General features: G+C 35.7%; 1 protein-coding gene and 1 pseudogene across 2 annotated transcripts in view; one reads left to right on the plus strand and one right to left on the minus strand.

The window, feature by feature from the left end:
* Positions 1-19,589, plus strand: part of EYS (eyes shut homolog) — a 1,775,980-nt gene that overhangs the window by 967,350 nt on the left and 789,041 nt on the right. The window lies entirely within an intron of this gene.
* LOC102998246 (NADH dehydrogenase [ubiquinone] 1 beta subcomplex subunit 6-like) lies at positions 10,466-12,543 on the minus strand (annotated as a pseudogene).

Genomic DNA, 19,589 nt, shown 5'->3' on the forward strand with positions numbered 1-19,589 from the left:
TTAAGTATGCGACTTCAGGATAATCCATGATTTCTTTATCCATTGTACAGTTCTATTTGTAAGGAGAAGTAACTCATTTAAGTCTGCTATTTGTAATTAAACTCTTTTGAGTATGTTTGATCTTCAATATTTGATTTAATGGTTATAGATTTATTTAACAGCATGGAGAGTATAAATTCAGAATGTATGATGCAATTATTATAAATTAATTCCATCTTAGTTGACTTTTAAAAGCTGGAATTTAATGCACTTATATAAAAGGGGAACCCTAGTTAATATACAATAAAATTATATGAGAATTACTTAAACTTAGGCTATAAATGTAAATTACATTCTTATTAGCATATAAAACTTTCAGTATTACTGTTGTCAAGATATTTAGGCATAGCCATAAAGCATAGTTACTGCTAGAGCTATTTTTTTTTTTTTTTAAATAAAAATGGGATTATCTTTATTATGTTTTCTGGTGGCACTGAAAATGTATTTAATTAGCTTCTTAAAAAACAATTATGTGAAGTGGAGATTAAGATATGGTCATTATCAGCATTGCCTAAAATTTTATCTCACACACACATATAGCAATATACACATGTGCACATGTACAGATATATGTAGCTCATGAAACATATACACAAGAATTGATCAATATGTTAATATAAACATTTAAATCAACTCTGATACTTGATAATTACATAAATTAGTATCTATTTGAAAAGAAATACCCATATGAGGCCATTGAGATCACAAGGTTTTAAGGGTGCTGAAATTTACTAGCAAGATTCAATAACAAATTTTTAGCAGAAATTGAGGAATTGAACATAAATAGCTCATATAAAATTACATAGACATTTAAAATTAAATACATAATCATTAATGCACTTAAACAAAGCATTCCCATTTACTTACTTTTACAAATGAATCTATAGGCTTACTCAAGATATTTTCTTATTCATATTGAAAGTGAGACTATATTTTACTGATCAACTGAAGAGTGGAAAATTATCCAAATCTTTGTACAAGTTTAAAAAAGAAATACTGCCTTTATGCTTATAACAAAATGTGCAGTCAAAATGTGTTATGCTAAGTACTAATTTACATTTCAATTTTGTTTTCAAGTATTATTTTCATAGCTATAACTAATTCAACTGAAAGTAAGGGTAATCAAGCAGCAGTCATCTCTTGAGCTATAGATTCCGAAGACCTATTTGGAAAATAAAATGGAACAAATAAATCTATTACAGTAGAGAAAATGTGCAAATATAATTTAAAGGTGGAACAGTCTTGCACTTATTTGTAATGTGCAAGGCAAAATTTGTGAACCTCAGATATTTGTGACTACTCCTTATTTTTGTGAATAAAACTTTCCACACTTCTGCTTTTCTTACCTAATCTGTGTTCCCTTTTCTATTTTTCTCATTCTCCTGCCTCTTTGATATCCTAAGTTTGAGTCTCTCTATAGCCTTTCCTTTGACAATCATATCCACTTCTGCAAATTCTATCATAAGTGTTGTGAAAATGCTTTACTCGTCAGGGTTAAACTGAACCTGACTCTGAAAACAGTTACTCATAGAACCAGCAGGATTGCTGGAGAAGCAGCTCTTTGCAAGAGAAGACAAGATAGGCAAAACCTTGACACAAGAACATTTACTTGGGATGTCATCACTAGCCTTGCCACAGTTAGACACTAGTGTAATGTAGTCAGTCTGATACTATCTCAGACCCTCTGCCTTTGGCACATTCTCTCAAGATGTTAAGTATCATTCAGGAGCATACAGTTGGCCATGCTTGGGTCACATGGCCACGCTCCAGCTCTCTAGGATGGGTAAAAGTAAGGTCTTCATTCTCTCAAGATAGGTGGTGTCACGTAGCCTCCTAATTTTCTATCTACTTGTTACTTGTTTCCCCCTGGACTTCCTAATTAACATTGAAATTCATCATCTTATATAGATAACAAATTTCCCAATGATTTTTTTTTTCTTCTGACATCTTGATCTTCACTCACACCTGAGTTTACATGTTGACGAGGAGTCAAGAAGAATGCACTGTCCTGGCCAGAGAGAGATCAGAAGCGTGGGAGAGCTCCTACCATGGGCCGTGCTCTCATGGGAGAAGCACAACTCTATTCATGGAAATAGTTTTATGCAAATTCGTGGGGGGAAGGATTCAGTGTAAGGTATGTTAAAAGTCATCATAATTCTTTCTCTTAAGAATGTTCTTTCTGAAGCACAACAGCAATCACACTACTTTCTGTTTTAAGAACTTAATTGTTCATCTGTTACCACTGTAGAACAAAATTATAGTCTTTCTCATTGGATTGAAAGTCCCACAAGATTTACCTTTCATTGACCATTACAATTTCACTTCTTGCTAATCAAAATTCTTCACCTTTAAGCATACCAAAAATTTACATAGATCACAACATTCACTGAATTGATACCTTTCTTCACAACGTGCCCTCCAACTATATAGTTATCTCAATTGTTCTTATAAATATCCTATAATATTCATGAAGATTTAAAGCCTTTCTTGGTTGTCTTGACCTGAGGAATTGTCTTCAGAGATATCTATTAGTGATCCATTAAATGTCCATTATTTATTGTCCATTTAGCACTCACCCATTTGTTTTAAGGGCAGTGAAAATATTTTCTTCTTATTTTCTGCTCAGTTTATCATACATAGAGTAGATGCTACAATTTTATGTTTCAAAATTCAAAAGTAAATAAATACTTTTCTTGCTGTGTAAGATACTAATTTATCATTTCAATTTTCATAGAATATAAGTTTAAAATATAAAAGTGAGTTGTTTAATGAAGAATGGCAAAATATTTTGATAAAGGAAAGAAAAACAGTATGTCAATGACAGTTTTACCAATTTGTACATTTTCTTGGGTAGAGAACAGAACAGCTCACATATAGCTAATACATTTTTAATTCAATTATGTACTCTTTCATGAATTTTTATATTGCTTATCATAAAAATGTCTACCTGGCTATTTTATAATTAAAATTAAATTGAATTCCCTAATGGGTTTTAGATTCATAAGTATCTTATAGTAAAACTATATCAAAGTATTTCTATAAAAGTATAAGTAGAAAAAATATATAATATGTAGGGATATTTGGGTCAGTCTTACTCAGATTTCTTTTTTTCCTTTAAGTAGAATCAAAGTAACAGTACTAGGAGTTATATATCTATGGTTTTTTCAAGGCGTCTCTATTTTTCAGAAACATTACAAAAATAACAAAACCATGCACAAGTATAATAATTGAGAGTACATCATGAGAGTTTTATCATTATTTTTGATAGAGCTATTTCACACATCATTTTGGAATGATTTAAACACGAAAAGCCTTTGTATTCTAAAAATTTATTGACCTGTAAATCTAGAGTGTCTGACCTCTTGCTTCCATTTTTGTTGTTTTTCCTAGGCAAATCCCTATGCCTGTCCTTGCTGCCTTCTCTTTCAATGTTTTTACACTCTTTAAACCACTTCTATATATTTGCTCCATCTATTATGACCTATCATATCTTTAAAACCTCTCTTTGCCTTTTTTCTTCTCATTTACCTGAAGTATCTCAGATCAGTTAACATACCAATCTTCAGCCTGCCTCTCACTGAAGCCACTGACCTTCTCATTTCCTTTCCAGGCCTTCCTCTTCCCCCCTGAACCTCGACACAGGGCAGCCTCCCTGAGAGGATCGGCATAGGCAACTTTCTCTGAGAACATCACCGTCTTCATTCTCAAAATCAGTGATCTTCCTCAGCCACATTTCCTTTAATCTCGCTACAGTGTTTACTGCCCTTCTTCTCCCCTGCTTCTTAAATGCCTTGCCTACTCTGGCTGTTACTTTCCTTTCTAAATCCCCCTCCTATCTTTCTGAGCATTATTTGCTGGTGGCGTTTTGCATAGAATACCCTCTGACAGAATAAAATATATTCTAACTCTTTATAATTTCATTATAAATACAGGTCTTGGTTACAACCAGTAGAGTTCAATGCTGGGTAATTTAGTAAATGCACACACATACTACATGTGCACACACATGTGTATGTATGCACACATGTATATGCATATATGTATGTATGTATAAATGTGTATATGTATAGACATACACCAAGGGGCTTTTATCAAAAAGATATTGAGGGAAAAAGCTGAAGAGATTTCAGAAAGGACACGTTTCAGAAAGGTCAACAGTAATAGAACTAATGATGGTGTTTAGGTGCTGCCATTCCCATAGGCATGTTCCAAATATTCCTTGGTTTATATGTCTTTTAGCTGAAGATGCAAACTTTAGGAAGCTAGCATCTGATTTGCATAGATGGGGTCAGGAAAGGTGATACAGCTTAACACTACCGAAAATTTAGTGTATAAGTGCTAAGTGCCAAAAACAAAGTTCAGATGTTATTAGAGAATAAGGAGAAGTAAATACAGGGAAGGCAGAAACAGCAGATATCCACTGTATGTGCCTTTCCTTGTCCTCTCAGAAAGCTCCCTGGCTCTGAGGGAGCTGGCAGAGAGAGGGAGGCCAGGGCAGCTGACTGGTGCAGTGTTTATGTCCTGCACGTCCAGAACCCAGTCTTGTATATCCTTCCAGCTCTGATCAGTGACGCACCATCTATTTGCCTAAAAAGGGGGAATGATAGTGATAGTCTGATATTGGAACTCAATTATGTATCACACTAAATACATTGAACTAAAGCATGAAGAAATAGTATATCTCCAGAGCCCTTTTAATTGAGTACTACTCTTTGTCTTAAATCATCCTGAGATGGTGAGACACATTCACAGACAAAAAAGGAGGAAGTAAACAAATCAATGTTTTTGTTATAAGGACTCCTCCATTCGGATCAGATGTTCAGCTTTTTGATAAGTATGTATGTGCATATAGTTGTAGTGACTTTCTCTTCTGTTTCTTGGAATCTTGAGTTTCAGCTACATTATGATCTTAACTGGACAAAACAAACAGTTTTACATAAATAACTACTGTTGCTTTGCAGAGATGATTATTTTTTATTTGTACAGGATTCTTTTTGCCTACTATATAACATAGTTCAGACCTTTAAAATCAACCGTTAATATCCCTTGTCATTGCTACTAGTAATTAGAAAAAGACTTAGCAGGAGAGAAGAAAGAAGACGGAGCAGATATGGCGGAAGCATCACCTAAGGAGTGTGGGTTCTGGATGTCCTGGACACTCAGGCTTCCCTGAGCGGGCAGTCAAGTGGTGCCTGGGGTGCATGGGCTCCCCTTGCTCAGTGGGTTCTGACTCTGGCATATTTTAGAACTAATCATTAATGCTTTCTTTCCATTGACCCATATGGGAAAGAGATATAGATTCACAAATTGAGACCAAAGCAAAATTGAAGATCAGATGAATTTCCCCCCGATATAACTAAGCATCTGACCTATATTTTGGTATTTAGCAAGTAAATACTTAAAATTTCAATATGAATTTTGATTTTATAACATAATAAAATATAAAACATTTACTTTTGGTGCAGTGCACTAATAATCACCTTTGTAATCCAATTTTTCACGGAAGGGTTTTTGACTTTATTAAATAGTTGTTTTTTAAACGAAGTCTGTCTCTTTCAGTATTGTATAATCTTTTCAGGTATATCTTTCTTTTTTATTGGAGTATAATTGCTTTACAGTGTTGTGTTAGTCTCTGCTGTACAATGAAGTGAAGCAGCTATATGTATACATATATCCCCTCCCTCTTGGACCTCCCTTCCCACCCAGTCCCACCCATCCAGGTCATCATAGAGCACGGAGTTGAGCTCCCTGTGGTATACAGCAGGTTCCCACTAGCTATCTATTTTATACACGGTAGTGTATTTATGTCAAACCTAATCTCCCAGTCTGTCCCACCCTCCCCTTGCCCTGCCCCATGTTCACACGTCCGTTCTCTACATCTGCATTTCTATTCCTGCTCAGCAAATAGGTTCAAATGTACCACTTTTGTAGATTCCACGTATATACTTTAATATATGGTATTTGTTTTTCTCTTTCTGACTTACTTCACCCTGTATGGCAGACTCTAGGTCCAACCACACCTCTACAAATAACCCAATTTCATTTCTTTCTAAGGCTGGGCATTATTCCATTATATATATGTACCACATCTTCTTTATCTATTCGTCTCTTGATGGACATTTAGCTTGTTTCTGTGTCCTGGCTATTGTAAATAGTCCTTCAATGAACATCGGGCTGCATGTGTCTTTTTGAATTATGGTTTTCTCAGGGTATATGCCCAATAGTGGGATTGCTGGGTCATATGGTAGTTCTATTTTTAGTTTTTTAAGGAACCTCATTCCTGTTCCTCACAGTGACTGTATCAATCTACATCCCCACCAACAATGCAGGAGGGTTCCCTTTTCTCCACACCCTCTCCAACTTTTATTGTTTGTAGATTTTTTGATGATGGCCATTCTGACCGTGTGAGGTGATACCTCATTGTAGTTTTGATTTACATTTCTCTAATAATAAGTGATGTTGAGCAGCTTTTCATGTGCCTCTTGGCCATCTGTATGTCTTCTTTGGAGAATGTCTATTTAGGTCTCAAAATGGATTAAAGAAATAATGTAAGACCAAACACTATAAAACTCTTAGAGGAAAACATAGGAAAAACATTCTTTGAAATAAATGACAGCAGGATCTTTTATGATCCATCTCCTAGAGTAATGAAAATAAAAACAAAAATAAGCAAATGAGACCTAATTAAGCTTAAAATCTTTTGCACAGCAAAGGAAACCATAAACAAGACAAAAAGACAACCCTCAGAATGGGAGAAAATATTTGCAAATGAAGCAACAGACAAAGGATTAATATCCAAAATATACAAACAGCTCATGCAGCTCAATATCAAAAAAAAAAAAAAAAAAAAAATCAGAGAACCCAAACAGGTATATCTTTATCTTCTTAAGAAAAACTGAAATGAAGAGCATTCATAAATGAATTACGTTCTATAATTTTAAGAGTTTCATATATCATATCAAAAAGAACAGAATTCAGATTGTGAAATGTAATATTAACATTTTCACTATGAATTTCACTCTTTCATGTTATGAATATCTCTTCAACGTACATGATATACATGATAACCTGAATTTTCATTAATATTTGATAAACTAACATAGTGTCTGAAAATTAGTCATGAACATTTTCATTGAAAAATATCTTGTTCATGAAATTGCATGTGGATTTTATATCATTGTATGATATTCTCCCCTCTGTGCTTTTTGTAGATGTAAATAATTTGAATGTATTTGTCTTTCCCATGTTTATTTCAAGCAGACTTCAAATTATCACTACCAGTATGCAAACATTTACTGCTAGACTAAATTTCCTACCCAGTAAATTTGAATATCAATTATAGAATTTAGGAGAACCAAATAATAAAGTGAAGGAGAAAAAAAATTGATTCTCAGTATTCATTGAAAACAGTAATGTCCTTATAAAAACTTGTGTGGTAGAAGGGAATTAGACACACCAGTCTTCATAAATTGACTTAGCTTTTGCCTATGTCATTGCAAAACTAGCACTAACAAAAAGTTTGCAGTTATGTTTTTCTTTTCTTTTTTATTATGTGCAATTAGTAAAAATATCACATATGTATGTAATTGTTACCATTCTAGAGCAGAACAATAGCCATCTGTTCATGATTATTTTTTGTGATATAAAATTGCTCCTGAGAAAGACTCAGCCTTCCTTGATAGTTGCAAACTACACTGTCACCACAGAGAAATTATTTCACACCATATTATATTCATTAGTGTGCACCCTGTAGAATGGGAATTGATCATTATTTTAATGTAGCCATGATGACAGTCTATATTTTCTAATTTCATCAAATCCATTGGATACAATCGAGGTTTGTTTCCATAGCAACCATGAGTGAAAGGAAGAACTACAGTACAGGTATATCCTGCACTTCAAAGAAGACGAAATTTCAAAAAGGGGGTGTAGGTGAATTCTGGGACGAGGGGATTCTGATTTAATAGCCAACAAGAAGTGTCTATGAATCTTTGACCAAGGACTACACATTAAATAATTTACTACACTGTCAGGCAGACAAATCATGAAGAAGCAATAACTTCCAGGATAAAATTTGACTGTTCCAGGAAACACAGTGCGTTCAAATTTCCTACAAGGCTGAAAAACTTTTTTAAATCTAAAATTTGAGGATGATAGAATAACCATGACAGTTTAAAAAAAATCAGGCTAGGGTCTTGCCACTACTCTGTAATTGTGAAACTGTAATTTTTATAATTTACAATTTCTGTAACTTAAAAAGAAAACTCATTTAAAACCAACATTCTTATTATTTTCAAGTTGCCAGAACAAAAATTTGCAACCTCTTTCCACAGGAGGGAGTAAAGATGAGTTATGAGAGACAGAAGAAATGATATCTTATTGATCCATTCTGAGAAGGTAGCAAAGACCTGCCTAGAGAATAACCTAGAAAAAAGTTGTAAATTCTGGAAAAAAAAAAGCAGGAGAATAGCAGCTGAGGTCACAGTGCTTAATCTAAAGATACTAGTAAGGAAATTAACTCTTTTTCCCTGAAGACCCAGTGGAGTCTCTCTAGTACTGATGAGAAGAGAGGCTTGGAGGAGAGCCAGGGTAGCAATTGAACAGCGACGCTTTGCATCACTGATCGCCTAAGCCTGAATGTGATGTAATGTAATCCACAGAAACAAAAGCCCTTTGGGGTCCTCGATAACTTTTAACAGTATAAGAAAGTTCTGAGATCAACAGGATTGAAAGCCACTGGTCTGTGGTATTAAATCTTCTAAAAATACAGCAACAACTTGAGCCCAAGACTACAGAAAACACATAAAGAGAGAAGACATCACGCCAGTCACATCATTTTAGGGCTTGAATGAAAATTAGAGCTTATTCGTCTATACAGAACTCATTTAAGGATGAGGAAACGGAGACCTAAGGCGTGAACAACTACCTAGAATTTTACATTGGAAAAAGCACCCACTGTTCTTGACCCTAAAGCAATGCTCTTTCAGTTATTCTACATTGCTTTATTTAAAATGTATATTTTTTATTTAGCTTTAAATGGGCAATATTACATTGTTTTAATCAATATGAGTGACTAAAGGCAAGATTTTTCTTGTTTATTTTTGTAACATTTCACAGTTTTCTCAGATATGTGCTTCTTTCTTTCATTTACAAAAATATTTTAAAAAGCAAGATAGAACACTTATTTTTTTGTTATACACCCAGTTTCATTAAGTTGCCACTAGTTGCACCTCTGTTAACATTATAACATATGGATGGACATTCAGAATGTTAGACACTCAAACTACTAGAGTAGTAGTAAGCATAATCCAACCAGTAGTAAGCATAATCTAACCAGTAGTAAGCATAATCTAACCATAATCTAATCTTCAGTAAGGCTAGAAAAACACCAATCCTATTCAGGAATGGTTTCAAGTGTGAAAAGCCCTTCACATTCCTTTACCACTTTATGTAAAGATGAGTTCTTTCCGTCTGGCCTCTTTATTTGTGGTAGCAGCTCTTCATTATTTTTTTTAAAAAAAGCAAAACAAAACAAAGCAAGCTCATTGTTATAGAAACCTGACCCCAATAAAATTCTGTAGATAATTGACCAGTAATTTTTGTTTTCTAAATTTGGAGATAAAGGAAAGAATGAGGATCCCTTCCCTCCCTGAGTTTCTATGTATTTGTTGACCTCACTTGAGTCTCCACGTTTTAGAATCATTTAGTCCAACCCTTACCCAGTTGACTTTCATCTCTAAGAAACAAGATGTTTTCAATTTGAAAAAACAAAAACAAAAAAACTATGATATAGACAGTCTCTCATTATGGTCTTCATATGGAAATCAAACTTCACTCCCCTCTCCAACTTCACCAGAAACTTCCTTGTATGATAGACAGTCTCTTCTACATTGTGTGTGTGCATTTATGGGATGGATAATTTGAACAATTAGCTAGACAGAATTTTTATGAAGGTTATTTTGAAGTGTTGAAACTATTGCTTCTCACTGGTATACAATAGATCTATGAAGACTTCAGTTTCTCCTCTCATCAGTTTTTACTCAAATATTTCCCTTAAATAACATAGTTTTCTATTATGTTTCTCATTTAAAACATCTTGTATAGGAAGATTCACGTCCAAATATTTTTTGGTAAGAAGATAAGTGATCACTTTGTTTACCAGTACCAGCTTATCATTTAAAAAAGGTTTAATTTAATTGAACTTTCTGTAATACTACTTGAATTAGAGAACTTTAATAAAATTCTAAAGGTCTTTCATGTTCAAGAGAAAGAACCTAGCCTTAACGGGATTGCCTTCACAACTAATGTACTAGCTATGAATTCAGCCTTGAACTTTCTATGTGAAGTAAGGTTGGGATCACAGGAGAAGAGGGGGCGCTTTTTTTTAAATCTGAGTAAACTTTATTAAAGTTACTTTTCCAGAAAATATATTCAGTAAGTGTGGCAATGTAGCAACAAACTTGGGCTCAAACACCTTTGAAATTTTAAAAGTAATATTCAATGATGTTGATCAGGAAATTCTTTCATTGGTGGGATTACTTCCCCAGTTTCCAGAATTGTATCACCTAGAAATATTCTTGGCTTCCTTTCAACGATGGCATATGGTTTTGTATTCACATGATATTTGAGATAATAATGAATAATCCAGACAGGGGCCAGTACATGAGTAAAAGCAAAGATGCTGTGTTGGTACGTCTTATAGATCACGTTCTTCCAGGGGGCCCCGTCCTGCAAAAACTTATTCCAGAACTGCTTCATAGGACACACCCTCCGCCGGGGCAGCACAGGTTCACCAGCGGCTCAGCTCCTGATCCTTCAGCCGTCGCCTTCACAGCTCTCGCAGCTGCTGCGGCCACAGTTTCTCGTGGGGCGTACACCCCGTCGCTGCTGATACCAAGGCAGTAGGATACGGCGCGTCCCCGAGCTGGTGTCTTATCACACTAGCTCCCGCTCTGCAAAGCGACCTTGCAGGACACCAGGGAGCAGCGCGCCGTTATGGAGGGGGTGCTTTTATCGAAGCTGAACGTAATTTCCATGTTATGTCCAGGTTTCACAGGTTTATAGAAAAGGGGATATTTAAACACATAACAATAAAATTATAAAGTAGAGTAGAATCTGTGAAATAATGAACAAAGTTAAGCATTATATTCCTAACTCTATTTGCAGAAATTAAATGAATAGCTTCTTATTCATTGTGTCCAAATATTTTTGTATCTTTAGTATGCTTATTCCAATGGAGTCGGAAAGCAAACTGGGGTGAGGCAGGGGTACCATCTTGCTTCAATCTCCTACTCCAGTTTCAGCTCGTAGCCTAGGATACTTCTCTCCTTACAAGTTGGTGGAATGCATAAGGAATACTCTTTGCACAGCTTTCACTTCATTGTCCATACTGTTGCTTTTTCCTCCACATGGGTAGGTAAAATTGATCAGAATCTGGCATTCATTGGTATGAATTAGCTTTCATTCTGTATGGTACAGGTCAATGCTTACACATGTCATGCATGCACCCATCCATCCTTGTTTTTTCTCTTGGACATGACAATCTTCACATACAACAGCCCTTGTGCCCCTAGTCTCCAGGCAGGAGGACTTTCTGGGCAAGTTATGCTCCCAGGCAGGCTGCATGGCAGGGATGAGATGAATTTGGGGGTGAGACACTATTTTACAGCTTCTCTACCTTCAACTTGAAGGTAAGTAGAATGCATTGAGCCTGGTTCTCATGAATTAAAGGTGGGAGGTCAGAGATATGGCTGTAATCTCTGATAATGCTATCTGGCTTTGTCTGGAAACCTAGCACTGTAAAAGAGCCTATACCTGGATGTCTTTTTTTCTATTGAGATTCCACTAGTGTTTAATAAAGACTGAAGGTAAGAGGAATATGTGATTGGACCCCTAATATCTAACCAAATTCGAGAGAAGACCAATTTTAAAAATCAGTTAAAATTTAAATTACTATTAAGTGATATAGAAGTCTAATTTGTTCAGAGTAAAATGTGTCCATGGCATTTTAAAACATTTTAAAAATTCAAGAGAAGACCAATTTTAAAAATCAGTTAAAATTTAAATTAATATTAAGTGATATAGAAGTCTAATTTGTTCAGAGTAAAATGTGTCTATGGCATTTTAAAACATATCATAATCAGAAGTTATTTTGGTTTTGAAAATCTGACAGCATACAGTTTTCTCTTTGCCTAGAGTAACAGGAAAATAAACAATAGAACTAATATTTCCAATTTATATCTAGTGAACATTTTGATGTATAGAATAGCATTATATGTGCATTGATTCTTGGTCTATTTTGACTTTAATGGAAAGAAAATAAGAATTTTCCTTTCCAATATGTAGTTGCTATTAAGGTTTCTTCAGTTAAGTCATTTGTGTGCTAGAAAGCCTAATTATTGTGAGACTTGATACAAAGCAGTCAATATACTTGCTGTCCTGTGTGGTCTGAGCAGTATTAAATGGGTTTCTAGTAAATTACTGCTCATCAAACACAGACGTCATTGTGGGTCTGGCGTTTCAGAGCTTCCATATTGCCAATCTGGAAAAACAACACTAACTTTTTCATATAAGAGTTAAATAATGAACAGACAAGAGGAAGGCAAATATGATTTTAAAAACCATGAACTCAATCTTTCCAGTTCAAATCAATTGTGAGGTGACGTCATGTGTGTTTAGGGCTGTATTGCTAAATCACATGGATTTAGGAAGCTAATGTTTGATCCTGTGACTTTAAATATATACAAGATCCTGTCACCAAAACCATATCTTCCCTGTTACATTTCAGCCTCATAAATACTTTGGGAATGAGGAGAAATAATTTTTAAAAAGTGGCAAATCCCCACTTAGGTTATCCTAACTGAGACCAATTCAGTAATGAAATAAAATTATTAAAGTAATCAGGACATTGCCCACTTTGTTTTAAATCATCTTAAAAATAGAGGTTAGCTTTATGGTGACAGAAGACACTCCCCTCGTCTCTCCTTTTCCATCTACAACCAGTAGAATGGAAACAACTCTGCCCAACACACCAGGATGCTGAAGAGGCCACACATCTGTGCATCTGAAGGTGAGTGGACTGGAATGTAGAAGAGGCGGTGCCCGCTGGGCCTCGATCCTGGCCCCCTGGCTGCAGCGCCGGATCCCCAAACCCCAAAGACTTGCTATCAGAAGGGAAGAGGCACACGCGGCTCTGGCCTCCGGGACCCAGTGCTCATGGCCATGGGGACCTGGGCAGCAGCAGCAGGACCACGACCTTGGTCCCTCTTGCCAGGGTGGCACCTGTGACTGTGGACCCCCATTGCAGTGGTGGTGCCAGAGAAGGAGACCCTGAACACAGCGGAGGCCCGCGCTATTCCAGCGCACCCAGGGGTGATGCTGGAGACAGCAGTGTCACCAGGAGAAGCAAGACACCAGGAACGCTGGAGGCACAAGCGTGATGATGAGGGCACCAGAGACATCTCGGGCAGAGGCGACCGAGGGTGGACTGTGCTGATTCTCAAACAGAACCAGAGGAAGCGCAGGGAAGAGAAACTGAAAACGTGTGCTACAGCGCCACCTACTGATACACAAAAGAAAGGTCTCTCATTACCAGCCTGCTGAACTGCTTAAATCAAAGTTTAAAAAGCATTACCTAAAAGAAAGGTGTTCACTACTTCCTATGTACAAGAAGAGGAGCAACTAAATAAGCATCACACAAAAAGTATGATAACATGGTAACACAAGAAGAAAATGACAATCCTCCAGGAGCCAAAATTAAAGTCACAGAAGATTGTGATCTGATAGAGAATTCAAAATAGCTGTCATGAAGAAACTCAGTGAGCTACAAGAAAGCTCAGAAAGACAGTTTAATGAGCTCAGGAATAAAATTAATGAGCAGAAGAAATACTCTACCAAAGAGAGTGAAACTCTAAAAAAGAACCAGACAGAAATTCTGGAGCTGAAGAATTCAAAAAACAAGACAAGAATGCATTAGAAAACATTGGCAATAGAGCAGACCATATGGAAGAGAGAATTAATGAGCTTAAAGATAGAAATCTAGAAATGATACAGGGAGAAGAGGAAAGAGAACCAAGATTCTTTGTTAAAATGAAAAAAAAATATTTGAGAACCACCCAACTCTATTAGGAAAGGCAACCTTAGGGTAATGGGTATCCCAGAAGAAAAAAGAGAGGGAGAAGGAAGCAAAGATTTATTTAAAGAAATAATAGCTGAGAACGTCCCAAACCTAGGAAGGAACTAGATATACAAGCTAGCTCCATGAAGCTAAGAGAACACCTAATTACCTCAATGCAAAAAGATCTTTTTCAAGACACACTATATTAAAGCTGTCAGAAGTCTATGATAAAGAATTTTAAAAGCAGCCAGGAAAAAAAGGACAGTAACCTACAAAGGACCCCCATATCAGGCAATCAACATACTTCTCAGCAGAAACCCTACAGTCCAGGAGAGAATGGAATGACATTCTCAAAATATTGAAAGACAAATCTATCAGCCAAGAATACTTTCCAGCAAAGTTACCCTTCAGATATGAAGGAAAAATAGACCTTCTAGGACAAACAAAAGCTGAGAGAGCACATTACCACTAGACCTGCTCTACAGGAAATGTTGAAAGGAGCTCTTCTACCTGAAATGAAAAGGCAAAAATACACAAAACTTTGAGTAAGCTGATAAATAGACATTCAGAATGAGAAAACTGCAATTCTATATCAGAATAGATTGTTAAACATTTAATTATAGGATAAAGATTGAAAGGGAAAAAAGCAGTAAAATTAATTATAGGTACTTCAATTTGGTAATGAACTTACAACATTAAAAAAAGGTAATTTGAGACAAAAAAACATGAAAAAGGGAAGAGGAAAAGTAGGGGGCCCACACAGGCAAATGAAGATAAGATGCTATCAGCAGAAAATGGATGATTTTATCTATGTGATTTTTTTATACAAACCTCATGGTAACCACAAAACATAAATCTAGAGTAGAGATGCAAAACATAAAAAAGCAACTGAGAAAACATCATAATAAACACGAACCCACGTGGCAGACAGAAACACAAGGAATAAGAAACATTGGAGATATAGAGCAATGAGAAAACAGAAGATTGAATGCCAGTACTAACTTCTCATCTATCAGTAATCACCCTAAATATAAATGGAGTGAATTCACCAATCAAAAGATACAGAGTGGCTGGATGGATTAAAAACACAAGACTGACTGTATGCTGCCTTCAGGAGACTCACCTCAGCCCTAAAGACAAACATAGACTCCAGGTGAAGGGATGGGAAATGATACTCCAAGCAAACGGCAGCCACACAAAAACACATGGAACCATACTCATGTCAGACAAAATAGACTTCAAGTTCAAAGAGGTAACAAGAGAAAGATGGACATTATATGATAAAAGGGACAATCTATCAAGAAAACATAACATATATTAATAAATATGCATCTAACATAGGAGCACCAAAAGATCTAAAACAATTATTAACAGACCTAAAGGAAGAAAATGACAACACAATAATAGTAGGGGATTCATCTCTCCACTTAGATCCGTGGATAGATCATCCAGAAAGCAAACAAGGCAACAGTGGCCTTAAATGAAACGTTAGACCAGATGGATTTGACAGATCAGTACAGAACGTTTCATCCAAATGCAACAGAATACACATTCTCCTCAAGTGCCCATGGAATATTCTCAAGGATAGACCATATGTTGGGACACAAAACAAGTCTCAAGAAATTTATGAAGTTTGAAATTACAATATCTTTTAAAATCACAGTGGTATGGAATTAGAAGTCAACTGCAAGGAGAAAGCTGGAAAAATCACAAATATGTGGGGACTAAACCACATGCTACTGAACAACTATGGGGTCAACAAAGAAATCAAAGGAGAAATCAAAAATACCTAAAGACAAATGAAAATGAAAATAAAACATATCAAAATCTATGGGTTGCAGCAAAAGCAGTACTGAGTGTCCTTTGCCTGCTTTAAGAACATTGTGAAGTCCTCTTGGTCCAAGAGTGAAAGTGATACTCTTTAGCTCAGTATCTCAAGTCCCTTATGACCTACCCAGCGAGAGCTGTCCATTCTCAACTCCCGAATTTCTCTTTCTTACCCTCACACGCCTTTTCTGCTTACCTTTCACATCTGCACTTTTGCAAATCTTATCTCTGCCCCTAAGACCTTTTCCTGTTCTTCTGCCTACAAATGTTTATTCATGATTGAGCACCATGTCAAATGTCACCTCTTCCTATGGAGACCTCTTCCCAAGTCTCCCAAAAAGTAGACCTCAGTGCTCTCACAGCCCTTCATAGCCTTGGTCTGTCTTGCTAGCTAACAGTGAGCTTTCTGGGAGCACTACTGAATACCTAGCATCCAGCACAGTTTCTGGCCCCCATAGTAGTCAGTCAATATTTCTTTGAGAAATAAATGAACAAAAAATGTACTGCAATTTTTGAAGAAATATCTTGTTTCTTCATGCTAAATTCTAGCAAAACATTGCTATTTGGTTCCCTACGCTGGGGTCATTCAGCATTATAATTGTCATTGATGAAACTTCCTAAAATGTAAGAGTAATTTTCAAATATCTTAATTTTATAAAAGTCCTCTAAAATTTGAGAAAATAACTATAAAATTAAGAATGATAATAATGCTGAAGACTGAGATAATTAATTTCAAGAATGTGGCTTTTCAGAGACTTAGCTGGATATAAAGACACAACTTGGCATATGTGAGGAGGGCATAGATACTAAGGACCATGACTGGGGTTGTGATGATTCAGAGCCAAGGTAATTCTCTAGCTTGAGGGGCTATATGTCCTCAGTACCCCATGTTTCTGTTTCAGGACAAGTGTATGGTGGCCAAACAAACAGTTGGACATGAATTACAAGAGTTAGAAAGCCGAATTGGTGGCCTTGACCCCAAATACCTGGCTGGGGGAGTTACCTGTAAGCCCAGTGAACTCTTTCTGAGAAACTCTTATTAACAGTCATTGGAACACTTAGATTCCATAGAAACAGTTTTATAAAAGCTTAAAAACAAGATTTTTCTCAAGAAGCATCATCAAGTTCACACAAGAATGAGTAATCCTTGATTCAGACCCACTAGAGTTTTATAACATAAAACTTTGAAAGGATGATTTGACCAGGAATTTTTTTTTTCTTCAAATCAAGCCAGTTTCCTCACCCTTAGAAAACACATCCCAAAGACTATCTGTCTTTGAAGTGCTTAGTGTTCCTGCCAGGAGAATTTAACTGCAAAATGTTTTTACAAGTACCTGAAGAAATTGGCTCACTTTGTAAAATTATTTCACATTGGCTATTGAATTAAGTAAAATACCTAACAAAGGAAAAATAACAGTTTTGACAGAACATATATGTTTTATTTTGACAGAATGAAATATCTTAAATGAATTTTTAAGTTTTTGATAATAAAATATCAGCAATCCAAAGGACATACTTATGTTCTGACCTATTGTAGCAAGAGGAAGGATGTGAAGTTCATCTAAAAGCAGTAACAAACCATTGAGAACTTACATTGCAGCTCAGATTTATGTCATGAGAAATCAGACTTTGGTCTACTGTAAGAGTAGTCCTGCCTACCTTTGTTCTTGCAATAATTTAAAATTCCTGTGGTGCAGAAATATCACAGATCTACTTTAAGCTTATTTAGTTTTAACCAAATTGGATTTTTTTCATCGTTTCAAAGACTGTTAATGGATCAATTAATGTTACAATTTTCCTGCTGGAATTCTGCACAGGTTGAAAGAAAGCCGTCAATAGCAGGGACCATTTTACCTGAAGTTGATTTACTCCTAATGTAAGACTTAAACATGCACTGTCTTTTAAGAAAAAGAGATATATAAATAAAAGACAGGTATTTTGAAAATTAGTGAATTGTTAATATGGGTACTGTTTGGTATAGTTTAGAAGCAAACAAACAAACAAACATTCTACTGTGCTACTCGTTATTTTCTTGGAAAACAATGCACTCAATCATAAGATATCAGTGTCTGGGTTTTTCTAAATTTCCAAGCAATGAATGAATAAATAAAAAGTTAAAATCTAGAAATTTAAGATGGGAAAAAATTAGCTTTTGTTTTTGACATTGTCCTAAAATAATGAGAAATAAGGTCTACTTAAGCAAGCCACATAAAAAGAAATGCTGCCAATGTCAGTCTGTTATTTTAGCAACCTTAGTAAGCAAATTGAAGCTCTGCACAGTTAATGTAATCATTGTTATGCAATCAATAATGAAAATAGCCAAAACACTGACTAAACCTTGCCATGACCAATTTAATCCCATCATCTTGACACAATCACGTTGGTTTTCCAAAACAGTTTTCTTTCTGATGGATGCTATGAGAATGTAAAATAATCCATTTAAGGCTCTTGCAGTAACAATCCAACTCACTCTGCCTTTGACTTAAAAATATTTATGCATCTTCCACTAACTCACTCCTAGGAGAAACTCACTTCTGTAAACAACAATCTGGGGCTAATCAATATAATAAACTTAACATCACAGCCCACTTGTGATACACATGATGAAGATATTTTAACAACCATTGGTACTTAGTTGACACAGTTCAACTTTGCTATGTCTAGGCAATTCCTTTTCTGAGAAATGCACATTGTTTGAATGTGTGATTAAACCTTTTAAAATCAGGGCATTTGATTAGCAAAGAAAAATAAAATCATTCCAATACAAATTCTAAGCCTATCTTTAAAGCTGCAAAAATTAACCAAGGCATGGGTGCTAGCTTAAACGCAGCTTCATATTTATAACTTGGAGATTTTGTTGTACCTGGAGCATATATAAATTTGTTGTTGCTAGGAATTTACCAAAGAGTAAATAGGTAAGTGCTATGATGGAGGAAAATTGTGGTCCCTCAAAATTAATAATATTTTGCAAGTGTCCTATTAAACAAAAGAGACCTAGAGCATTTATTTTAATGAGTTTATGTAATATAAACCATTTGGGATATAAATTCAAAATTATTGAACTACTAGATTTATATAATATGGGTAACAAGTATATCACTGACATTTACAAATAAGGTGAAACTTAAAATATGTATATAATTTTGGGATTGATTTTTATTACTTGAGACCTTAGCAGTTGTCATTAATAATTTTGGAAGAATTAGTATGGTGGTCATTGTGTGCTTCCCAGATCCCCCTTCAGGAATAAAAATCAGACTTCTACAGCTGCTGCAAATGCTGCTACAAAAAGGCCTCAGCTCTCAGCTTCCCACAGGTATGGCAGAGCTGCATCAGCCAAGGTCAGGTCTCAGTCCCAGGGCAACACTCATTCACTGAAGTCTTTGTTTGTCAACACCCCTTCCTTTCTAATGTTTGTACAAAGTCATCATAGATAGACTGACCCAGTTCTCTAGCCCAAGTGGGTATGATTCTGAAGTGTTTCAGAACCAGCTTCAGAATTTCCCATATTTTTGGCAGGGGCTTCCACTGAGACCACATAATGGCTCAACTTTTTTCCCTTTGTTTAGTCCTACTTGCCTTTGGAAAGTAGAACTATCACCCCCTA

The sequence above is a fragment of the Balaenoptera acutorostrata genome, chromosome 14 (genome assembly GCF_949987535.1).
Source record: "Balaenoptera acutorostrata chromosome 14, mBalAcu1.1, whole genome shotgun sequence".
NCBI lineage: Eukaryota > Metazoa > Chordata > Mammalia > Artiodactyla > Balaenopteridae > Balaenoptera > Balaenoptera acutorostrata.